At 42.9% G+C, this 12,629-nt stretch overlaps 1 protein-coding gene across 1 annotated transcript in view; it reads right to left on the bottom strand.

The window, feature by feature from the left end:
- The window catches only part of Plac1 (placenta enriched 1), a 41,042-nt gene extending 28,622 nt beyond the window's left edge, over positions 1–12,420 (bottom strand). The window contains exon 1 of the mRNA XM_032890402.1: positions 12,031–12,420. The gene's annotated coding sequence lies outside the window, so the exon portion shown is untranslated. The remainder of the gene's footprint in view (positions 1–12,030) is intronic.
- Positions 12,421–12,629: the final 209 nt, after the last annotated feature.

Here is a 12,629-nt window from a genome sequence, read left to right as displayed (position 1 = left end):
AGCTGAGTAGCATTGCCATCTGTATTCTTCCAGCAAATGTTGACTATGTTAGGCATTAGGACTCTGGAGGCACTGGGAGCACTAGGGCATGGAGCCCCTTTTATTTATTTGTTTATTTGTTGGTTTATTTATTTTTAAAAGATCTCTAAATACCCACGCTGGTCTGAAACTCACTACATCCCCAAGGATGTCCTTTGTACTTCTGACCCTCCTGCATCCACCTCCCTCCTGAGTGTGGGACTGCAGGCATGTATAACCACACCCAGTTTTATGCAGTGCTGGGGATGGATCCCACAGACTTGTGCATGTTAGCTACTTGGTCTTAAGCTGTGTGGAGTTGGATGAGGGACAATCAGTTTTATTGGTGATTTAGGGCTATGACAAAAAACACTAATCTCAAAATTGGGAAGGTTCAAGTTTACCCCTGAGCTGGCTAACATGAAATGGTGTTTTACTACAGTTTGGATATTTTGTCCTCCTTCTAACTAGAGTGGTGGGCAAGTACTGAATAATTCACTTCAATTTTCATGTTTGAGAGGATATATTCGTATTCTCATGAATCTGACCAGAGAACTTATTATAATATATAGAAAGAAAATTTCAAGATACAATAAAGGTGTCCTACCAATTGAGGTTGAAGTTACAAAAGAGACTTGCTACTAGGTGGGCCATTAATTGGGTGAAAAAGACATTAAAAGTAAGACTGGGGGTCTTTCCGGAGGGAGAGCATTTTTTCTGATGGCTCTGAGGAAGCAGCCAGGCCACGAAGAAGAAAACACAGCCTTAGGAGTTGACAGCCTTAGTGGCACTGCAGCAAGGAACTCAGCTGCACTACGAGATGGAATCAGGCTGGCTCTAGATGGGACCCCAAGCTCTAGATGAGAATGCAGCCTAGGTAACACCTGGGCCACAGCCCCAAGCGCAGCAATGCTGTGATGCTCGGTGATGTACTGTGCCTGGGATTTGAGAAGCCAGGGGAACCCAAATTGGATTTGGGTTGTTGAGGTCTGCTTCTCAACAACCAAAGTGGTTCCAAACTCTGGGATGCCCAGTAGGCATCAGAATTCCCATATGACTGAGCAACTCCACTATTAGGAATTTATATGATCCAGCTATATAGCACTCTCGGATACCCAGAGGAAGGAATGCCATTCAGCATCCTACAGACCCACCCATGTCCATTGCAGCACTTAGTCACAACAGTCAAGTGACTGAACCAGCTTAGATATTTATCAATAGGTCATGGGAATGTACATTATGTAGCTTTAGTCGGTCATAAAGAATAAAATTGTGTCATTTACAGGAAAATGGATAGAATTGGAGATCGTCCTGTTAAGCAAAATTAGCCATAGAAAGAAAGTATCCTATGTTTTCTCTCATAAGCTACATCTACGAAAAATACGTCAGAGTGGACTGAGGAGATGGTTCAGTTGGTTAAGCCTTTGCTGCACAGGCATGTGGACCTGAGCTCAAATCCCTAACACCTACCTACATAAAATGTAGGCATGCCGGTGTGTCTGTAACCCCAGAGCTTGGCTGGGCTGGAGTCTCAGAAGGTTGCTGAAGCTTGTTGGCCAGCCAGTCTAGCCAAATTGGTGAGCTCCAGATGAAGGGAAAGACCCTGTCTCAAAAAATTAAGTAGGAGAGTGAGGAGGAAGACACAACTGACTTCTGGCCTCTGTGTACATATACATGCATGCATTTGCACTGAATGACCTTCTACCTACACATACACATACACATACAGCATACACATAAAAGTCATAACAAAATACATTATGTTGTACAATGCCTATACACTACAAAGTATATTGCTCAATCCCTATTTGTTTGGATAATTCGTATGTGCTCATTTGTGTGTGTGTGTGTGTGTGTGTGTGTGTGTGTGTGTGTGTGTGTGTGCATATATATAGAGAGGTCAGATATTGATGCTCGAGGTCTTCCTAAATTGTTCCCCCTTTATTCTTTGACACGGGGTGTCTCATGGAACCTGGAATTTATAGCTTAGGCCAGGCTGGATAGAGAGCTTCAGGAATCTTCTATCTCCACCCCCCTAGCACTGGGATATTAGGTCCACACTGCTGCTGCTGGCTTTTATGTGGGCACTGAAGATTTGAACTCAGGTCCTCATGCATACAGGACAAGCATTTCATTACAAATGGAGCCATCTCTCCAATCCTTCTCTTCTTACTATTTATCTAAAATTTGATTTCCATTGTGATAGAATACAAATAGAGGAAACTCATTTTTTTTTATTTGTAAAGACTTCTTTTATGGCCTATAATGTGATCTATTTTGGAGAAAGTTCCATGTGTCACTGAGAGGAACATGCATTCCACAGTTGTTGGGTGACATATTCTGTAGATACATTGGAAGCCCTTTTGATCTAGTATATTTTAACTCTGAAATTTCTTTGTAAACTTTTGTCTGAATGATCTATTTGTGAGAGTAGGGTACTAAGGTCACCCATTATCATTTATTTCCAATCTAGATCTCTGTTCTTTTATGCCCATTAACACTTGCCTTACGAGTACACCAATATTGAGTAAATAGATATTCAACATAGTTCTATCTTCTTGATAAATTATCCTCTTTAATAATATGTAGCAATCTTACTTATCTCTTCTGACTAATTTTTGGCTTGAAGTCTACTTTAATGGCTGTGAGTATCATTAGTCCTGCTCTATTTGGCCTTTCATTTGCATATCGACTTCTATCCTTTTATTCCTAGTCTCTGCGGATCTTTTCCAGGGAGGTGGACTTTTCTAAACAGTTAATCTTCTTTCAGTCTGATTCAACCAGTTTGCTTCTCTTAATTGGTGGGTTAGAGCTGATTACTTTTAGAGTTTATTACTGAAAGGTAAGTACTAACTCCCACTCACTAAGAGGATGGAGTTCATTGCATTAGGAATGCTTGATTCTTTCCTAATTCTCAGTTATTTATCCAACTTTTTGACTGGGTCTTATTGTGTAGGTCTAGCTAATCTGGAACTCACTATGTAGATCAAACTGGACTTAAACTCACAAAGACTGGCCTTCCTTAGTATGTATTCATCCTCCTAGTGATATTGATAGTCTCCTGATAATGTCTCCTCCTCCTCCTCCTCTTTCTGTACATAGTATTCCTTTAAGTGCAGATGCTCCCACTTCTTAAAAGGGGAAAAATATCCATAGGAGGGGATATGGAAGTAAAGTTTAGAGCAGAGACTGAAGAAACGGCCATTCAGAGCCTGTCCCACATGTGGCTCATATATATACAGCCCCCAAAACTAGATAAGATTGATGAAGCTAAAAAATGCATGCTGAAAGGGACTGGATATAGATCTCTCCTGAGAGACACATCCAGTGCATGTCCAATACAGAGGTCAATGCTAGCAGCAAACCACTGAACTGAGAAAAGGACCCCCTTGGGGGGGGATTAGAGGAAGGATTGAAAGAGCTGAAGGGGCTTGCAACCCCATAAAAACAACAATGCCAACCAACCAGAGTTTCCAGGGACTAAACCACTACCCAAAGACTATACATGGACTGACCCAGGGCTCCAAATGCATATGTAGCAGAGAATAGCCTTGTTGGGGCACCAGTGGAAGGGGAAGCCTTTGGTCCTGCCAAGGTTGGACCCCCAGTGCAGGGGAATATGGGGAGGCAGCAGGGGGGGGTGGATGGGGAAATACCCATATTGGGGGAGGGAGGAATGGGGCTTATGGACAGGGAAACCAGGAAAGGGAATAGCATTTGAAATGTATATAAAGAAATATAACTAATAAAAAATAAAAAGAATGAACATAAAAGATTTTAAATAAAGTAAAATAAACCCCACTAAAATAGTAATGAGTGAAAACAAGACAGAGAAGACAAAAAAGGGTTGGAGGCTTTTTCTGCTTTTTACGAAAAGAACAGGACAGGGATAGGGTGTGAAAGGCATAGCTGAATTCTATTAGAGTTCTCTGTTCCCAGTGTGTAGGAGGTGGCTACCATGGGCTAGGTCACTATCAGTGTGCTGTATTTTATTTTATTTATTTTATTTTTGAGACAGGGTTTCTTGTAGCCCAGACTAGCTTTGAACCTTCTATATAGCTGACAATGACCTTGCACTTCTGACCCTCCTGCTTCTACCTCAGTGCAGATATTACAAAAGCGGGACACCACGCCAGGTTCTGTGGTTGTTAGGTGGAACTTAGGACTTATGCATGTTAGGCAAGTGTACCACCAATTGATCTGCATCCCCCAGACCCTTAGTACCAGCATTCCTTTAGAAACTTTACTTCTTTGTGTATGTGGGACCACTGGTGGCATCAAGGAGCTCTGTAGCATGTGGGCTTTGTACAGGCTTCCACTTGTTCTGGAGACCAATACCCCAGCCACAGGGGACAATCCTTTACCCATGTCAGAGAATCAGGGAAACCAACAAAGCACTGGGTTTTACATATGGAGATTTTCGGGAACCCAGTCTGCTGCCCACAGCTCACAGAGATTTCCGAGCCTTTCTGCCTGGAAACCAGCTTATAGGTGGGAATGGCTGGAGAGCTTTCAAACAATCCATAGCAGGGAAAGCAGTTCTAGAGGTCAGTCTACCTGCCATGGGCTCAGAGTTCCCAGATTGTTCAGGTATTATTAGGTGATGGCATTTGTGTGTCACCCTAGAGGCCAGAGCTACCAAATTTCTTGATTTCCAAAAGCCTAGGCATCCATACTGCCTAAACAACTCGGTGTGTTTACACCCAGCCCTCTCCATCTCTATGACTACCCACTCTGGGCTATTTCCTACCCAGACGTTATACTTTGGCAGTGTTTCCTAGATTTCCTGATTTGTGATTGTTCCTTGATTTCAGGTCCCCAGAGTAGTTTAGTCTCAAACAATAGGCCCTCTCTCAAGATGGTGCCTGATTACAATTCTGAGTGTCAAAATGGATTTGGAATACACTGCCGTGGCTGGCTATGAGAAATAGATTAATGTTGGCAGTCTACTATATTTTGCCTCTTTAACACAGAAATGGTAGATTGTTCTCATACTTGTGATTTTGCATATGTGGTAGGATGATATATATGTGTGTGTGTGTGTGTGTGTGTGTGTGTGTGTGTGTGTGTGTGTGTGTGTGTAATGTGTGTATGTTTTGATGTGTATTGCATGTGTGTATGCATACATATACAAGTACATGTTTATACTCATATATGTAAGTGCATTTCCATGCATGTGGAGACCAGGTGTTGATGTTGGATGTCTTCCTTGTCAACCATGTTCCATTTTGTTTTTTAAGACAGGTTTTCTCTCTGAATGGTTGGCCAGCAAGCTTCAGGGATCCTACTGTCTCCATGTCTCTGCCTTTCCAGTTCTGGTACTATAGGTGTACACTAATTTTTTTTTTTAAAAAAAAAACATAGATGGTAGAGCTCTAACCTCAGTTCCTCATGTTTATGTGGCAAGGATGTCAGTGACTGAGCCATCTCCACCACCCCAGGTTATTCGTATTTGATGCTCGTTCCTTCTAAAATCTCCCATCTGCCATGGTTTTTCTAAGGTTCTAATATCATCATGAAGCTTTTCAGAAGCTAAGGGAGAAGACTTTTTCTCAGTCCCATATTTATGCTCTAACATCAAGCTTCCCCTAGGAACCCTTGCCAACACAACAGCTTACTTCAGACACCTTTGTCATGGTCCTGTTCCTTAGCCACAGGATCAAGACAAGAACATTTGCATAGAGCAACACAGTAATCTCTTCAGATTCCATGGATCCAGAGCTAGCTGGGATGCTAGGTTGAGCCAGCCGGAAGAAGAGTGGTAAGCTTCAGTTTGTCAGTCAACATGACTGCAGTAACCCTGGGCTCACAAGGTCACAATTTCTATGAAATGATTTTCCTTGAGATGGCAGACATCACTTAAGCATTCAACAATGTTTACTATTTTACCTTTATGCCAAATTATTTATACATCCATAGAAGTCAGGTTCTTGAATAATACTTAGTTTCAGGAAAACCGTCACCTAAAAGGAAGGAAACTGCACAACAGGTGAGATGGCTCCGAGGGTAAAGGGTCTTGATAAAGCCTGAGTTGCGTACAAGGAAATGCTCACAGTCCACCCTAGCTTCTGTTAGCCCTGAAGCTCCAAAGGTAAGGAAGCCAAAGGCAACCACGTCAGCTATATGTTTCCCAGAACCCTTACAGTGGAAGGAGAAAAGGAAGTCCCACAAAGTGTCCTTTGACCTCCATGTGCGCAGGCACGTATGTGCCTCCATACATGGGCATGTGCACACATGGATACATAAGCGAATATAATTTAAAGCAAAGTGGAGCATATTTTGCCTCAATTCATTTTTAAAAGGAGCAAAGGAGCAAATTAAAGAATGGTAGAAGTATCTTCTTTAAAAGATAGTAAATGCTAAATGTCCACTAACTTTAGCTTCTTTATGTATAAAATGGAAATCACACACACACACACATACACACACACACACACTTGTAATGATATGATTGTTGGTTTACAAAACTCAAGACATGCTTGATATGGTAGCAGACACAGCGCTTGGGAAGCTGAGGTAGGAGAGGAGGGCCATGTGTTCAAGGCCAATCTGAGTTACACAGTGAGACCATGTGTTAGAGTACAAAAGGAAATATAGTGGGTTGTGCTGGTACCTATCAGTAGGGTAGGCTGAATAAGTAGAGGGAAGAGGATCATGAATTTGAGGCCAGCCTAGGCTACATATGTGGGCTACAGAGATGGCTCAATGGGTAAATCCCTTGCTTCATAAGCATGAGGATAGAAGTTCAGATTCCACCACTCACATTAAAGCAAGAAGCTGGGGTTGGGGATTTAGCTCAGTGGTAGAGCGCTTGCCTAACAAGTGCAAGGCCCTGGGCTCGGTCCTCAGCTCCAGAAAAACAAAAAACAAAAACACAAAAAAACCCAAAAAAACCAAGAAGCTATGGTAGCTTATGGTAGCTTATGGTAGTCCACCTATAAGCCCAGTGACTAGGAGGTATGGCGGCAGGGCATCTCCAGAGTTAACTCCTAGCTATCTCCTGATGAGCTCCAGGTTCAGCAAGAGGTTCTTCCTCAGGAAATAAACTGGGGCGGGGGTGACTGAGGAAAGACATTTGACACCTACCTCTGGTCTCCACATGTATACCCTCCCATGTGCACACTACACACACATACACATACACACACACACACACACACACACACACACACACACACACCCCAAAGAAACAATAGAAAGAAAAAAAAATAAACATCTTGGTTTTAGCCCAGGGCTCCTAAACACAGCCGTTTGTATATAAGGAGGTATATCTATATAGAAACATGCAAGGAAATATACATTGTCCACCCTAGCCTCTGTTAGCTCTGAAGCCACAGAGCTCTATTCATCCAGCAAAGGAACAAAGTCATTTTTATATTCCTGTAACGTTTGTACAAATAAAAGCTTGCAATCAGCACACATTTGTGGCGCCTTTGCCCTGTCATGCCCCCAAGCTAGAGAAGCAGTTCCCACGTGGAGTCTAGATTCTGTGGGTTACCTTCAATGGCCAAGCGTGTGCTTCCCTTCCAAACTCACCTTGGGTCCTGCCTTCCTCTTAGCAATCTGCAGTCAGAGTGCAAGGGGATTCAGTTGGACATGGAGCTGCCTCTCCAGCACAGAAAGCAGGTTGAAATCTTGTTTAGGGGTGCCACAGGAATCTCCATACCTACCCAGCCACCTTGTTCCTAGTTCTAAGGAAAATGGTCCACGCTAGAAAAGAAACACTTAGCAGAAGCCAGGGAACCAACCTTCTTCTGCAGACCTTGATTCTCCCATTTCCTTCTGGCATAGGGACTGTCCATTTCTCAAGCCAGGTTCACAACCTGTGCAGGCTGGGAAGTGGCTTTTCACAAGACCTGGGACACTAATAGAACCCCAAACAAAGACTGACCTGGGAAGTGTTCCCTTAGTGTGCAAGGCCCCTCCTAGACACAGGCAGTGACTCATCTGCCAGTGAGGATGGTTTCTAGACCAAAAAGCTCTCGGTGAACCCTTTGTGGACGAACTATTTTTGCAAAGTTGAAAAAGTCTCCTGGGTTGGTAAGATGGCTCAGTGGGTTGGGGTACTTGACATCACGCCTGAAAACTTGGGCTTGATTCCCAGAGCTCACATGGTAGAAGGAAAGAACTGGCTTTTGCTAGTTGTCCTCTGACCTATACACGTGGGCTGTGCTATGCACTCTGCCCCCACTACAAATTCGATAAAAAATACCAATAAATAATATCTAAGACTCTCCTTCTGTTTTTCAGGGACACAGTTTATTCCACCTGGTTTCCTTAAAGCAGAGTAAAAGGCTCCTGCATTGAATGGGGACATCAGTCAGACAGGTGAGCACCTTAAGGCCCTGAATGACTTGCTTCTTTACAGGGAAGTAAATTTGCATGACTCCAGGCAAAGGTTCCAGAAATCAGCCACCTGTTTCCTCATTCCATTTGGCTTTCACAATCTGACCACTGACACCCAGTCCTAAGGAGAAGGAAGGGAGTTAGAGAGGCCATGTGAGAACCAGGGAGATGAGTGTGGGTGTGAAAACCAAAACTTATTTGGAGGCTAAAATCAAGCAGCTTCGCCCACCTAGTTTTCTGTTTGATGATTTAAATTCTTATACTTCGGTCCTTATCAACTCTGAGTTGATTGTGTGTGTGTGTGTGTGTGTGTGTGTGTGTGTGTGTGTGTGTGTGTGAGGCTGAGGTAAAGGTCCCGTTTGATTCTCTTGCACGTGGCTATCCACTTTTCACAGAATCATTTACTGAACGGGCTATCATTTTCCATTGTATCTTCTTGGCACCCAGAGAAAACAAGTAGTTGACTGCATATGCCTGGGTTTATTTCTGGGCTGTCTAATCCTTTTCACTGTTCTCCATATGTGGGATTTTATGCCAATACTCTACTGTTTTGGTCACTATGGTTTTGTCATATATTTTGAAATTAGAAAGTACGATGGCTCAACCTCCCTTTCCTTTCTTTTGATTGTATGGGCTTTTTGCATGTTTTGATTCCACAGAAGTTTTAGATTTTTCCTATTTCTGTTAAAAAAATGCTACTGGATTGATGAAGATTGCATCTACTCAGAATATCCCTTGGGTGTTACTGAAATGTTATCCCATGGGAGGGATTTGCATTTATGAAGGCCTTCTATGTCTTACATTAACGTTTTATAAGTTTCACATATAGATCTTTCACTTCCTTGGAAGTGTCTTCCCCACAGCTTCTCTGTTTCCCTCACATGACTGTTTGGTTTGAGGATCCAGTAAGCAGCAGGGCAGGAAGCCCTTTGGACATGTATTGTTGTGGTCTAAAGCACCGATAGGAGGTTTTGAGCTGATTTGACTGATCCAATTGTTCTGGTCTTCTATAAACACAGCCTAAGTCCCCACATGGTAGAATTTCTGGGTTCAGGGGTCAAATAGCATTCCCACTGGAGTAGAGGACAATGGTGGAGCAGGCCAAACTCCAAGTTTTGCTAACGTAACAAAGGTCCAACCGTTTCTGTTCCCATGCTCATGAGGATGTTCCCAGACCAGGAAGCTAACTCCACGCAGATGGACCTATCCCCTCCGAGCAAAACCTTTGGGGCTTCTTAGTGACTTGCTTACGTCAAAAGGATACTATTGGCACCTGCCTGTAGCATTATCTCACTTATTAACTCCATAGCAACCCTGTTATTATCCCTAACTGTCAGATGAAGAAATGGAGCTTTCAAGAGATTAAATCACTTGCCCCAGGTCACACAGCTGTGTGCTTCCAAAGTTCAGTCTTTGTAATAACGGTCTGCCCTTAGAAAGGACATCTGGTATTGAGAGCCAAGGACTCCAATATTTTTATCTAATTGCTCATTCTAGTCTGCCTGGATCATCGAACTCCTAGGGCTGGGTTCTAACCCCTTCTAACCCTGACCAAGGAGTCAGTCCCTTTACTAATGGAAGCATGGCTATCATTGAACAAAAGGAACAAGGGAGGAACAGGGTTCCTGCCCAGGTATTTATCTTATAGGGATAGCAGAAGGAAGTGAAGCACCCCCTGCAATAGAGAGAAACAAGGCTGTCTTCTGAATAAATAGCAGTTGATTCATAAACACAATTACATTTCTACTTCTTTTAAGACAATGGTTATTAACCTTTTCGAATATGAACCCTTTGGGAATTTGAGGAAAGTTGTGGACCCTGTCCTAGGAGGAACAGCTAACCACAAACCCACAATTTTGCACATAGTTTCAGAGAAATTTATTGAGCTTCTTGTATGCTATCCAAGAGTAACAGACCCCAGGTTAAGAACTCCTGCTTTACATGAACTTATGTCTATGCTTTAAAATGTAATAAATCAGAAAACAATAACTCTTTGAAATAACAAGGCAACCTAGGGCCCAGACCTCAGGTTTTGCTTTATAAAGCTCTGGTTTTAGATACCTAACTGCTAGCATAGGATATATTTACATCTCCCACTCCTCTAGTGCTCTGTGAAAGACATAAATGGCCACTCTAACTACTGTCCAGAAGACAGAAAGAGAACCTGTGCATAGCACGGGAGTAAAATTCTTTTGTTACTAGAGGTTGAGCTGCCATTTAGTAGATAGCAATGAGTTCATTGGATGGAGACTGGGTTATGTGACCTTAATAGTCCGAGCCAGCACCTGAGGACAAATGCTCTAATCCCTGTGTAAAAGCAGTATACATGTGACCACAAATCCGTTCTTACTAAGCAACTGATGGCTTTATAAGAGGCCAGGGATCTGATAGGAGTAGACTCAGTATATATTGGCTCCCTCACCTATGTCTGCAGTCAGCCTTCTTAAATTAGCTAGCCCATGTTATTCCAAATAGCAACTGTTAGTTCCTTGACCTCCAGAGGCCCATTGTTCTTTTACACAAATATTAGTTAATCCAGACCCATGTCATTCCAAGACCATCCCCCACCCCCAACTCCCGCCTCTTGCACTGTAGTAGACAAGCTCTTACTTTAATCTTTACTAGAATTGTTAGTTATCGCGCGATATTTCCTCTCCTAATCTACTTCCAATGTTTAAGCTGTCACATAAATAGTCGCAAAGCACCGATCAGACACAAATGTTCTAGAGCACTTTCCTCTTTAAAGATTTTTACTGGAAAGAAAGAAGACTATGGGTTATGTTGGAAAGTACACTGGACCCAATTGGTCCGCCATGCACTTCTCCACACCTCTCTGAGGTGTCTATTATTAGACAGCTGCTTAAAGCCGAGCATGGAAGTTCACACTTCCATGTGCTCGGGAAATTAAGGCAGGCTAGCAAGCCCCGCCCGTATAACACTATAAGACGCAGTCTCAATAACCTTGACGAAAGGACACTAACAAATTCTCTATCAAACAGGTGCCACAGAACTCGGAAGACTCACCAAAGGGCGAACCCACAGATCATAACCCACCAGTAAGCTTTGGAATACATGCTGAACTCAAAACCCGACTTCACCTAAAGTTTCACAGCCTCAGGGCCACACAAAATCCTCATTGTTCTGTCTTGTATTCATTTACTCTCTTGCTTCCTCTCCCACTTGCTTACTCAAAAAAAAAAAAAACAAAAAAAAAACAAAAACAAAACCCCAAAATAAATAAATAAATAAATAAATCTACCATGTATCTAGGCCATATTATTACCAGTTCTGCCTGGACCGTTTTCTTTTGTGTGTACACACACACACACACAAAACCCCCAAAACCCAAAATAAATAAATAAATAAATAAATAAATAAATAAATAAATAAATAAATAAATAAATCTACCATGTATCTAGGCCATATTATTACCAGTTCTGCCTGGACCGTTTTCTTTTGTGTGTACACACTTAGAAGCAGACTTAGCAAATAAAGAACACCTCATTTCAAAGCACATACTGCTACATAGCATGGAACTGGACTCATCCCCTTTCCCGGTCTCCTTTCTTTCCCCTCTCCCTTCTCTCTTCTCCTTCATTGCACGTTGCTTGTTCCCAAAACACCCCTGTCCCCATTGCCCCATTGAAGTAAAAAATCGTTACTCACTTAAAAAAAGAAATCTTTGGCTTTCTGAGAATTCTGAGGCTGTTAGTCCTGCTCTCTCCGTGTGGAGCACGAGGGAAGGGGTAGCGAGAGGATGAGCAGGTCTCTTAGACTTGGATCTTCGATTCCTGAACTCTCCAGTTATATATATGCCTTTCAGGCGATGGCTGTGTGTTCACCCTCTCCCTTTTCCCGCCCACTTTCCTAACTCCCAAGCTGCACAGCGAACCTGTGGCGCCCAAATGCACCAGGTGTCTCCAACTTCCTAATTGAGCTAGGCAGGCTCCTTCTCAGCCAAGAGTCTTGAAATATTTATCCAAATTTTGGGTTAATGCCTTAAGCAATCCCACGGAAGGTCAGTGTTCCTGTCCTAAAGTTGTCCAATGTCTGTGTGGCATTCGGACTTGAGCATTGATAACTTCACTCCAGGTTGCGATTCCCCACAGTGCACCCTGGAGAGGGAAGCCAGCTTACATTGTTTGCAGATTGCTCAGCATAATGATTCAAGGTGGGCTCAGGATTGAGACCGCCTTGAGATAAAGCAGATCAGCTCCAGTTTACCCCTGGGGGAAGGCCTCTGTGCAGGGGAATGTGCAAAGCCC

The sequence above is a fragment of the Rattus rattus genome, chromosome X, assembly GCF_011064425.1.
Source record: "Rattus rattus isolate New Zealand chromosome X, Rrattus_CSIRO_v1, whole genome shotgun sequence".
NCBI lineage: Eukaryota > Metazoa > Chordata > Mammalia > Rodentia > Muridae > Rattus > Rattus rattus.
Note: the sequence above shows the minus strand (reverse complement) of the source record. Positions and strands in the feature narration are given on the sequence as shown.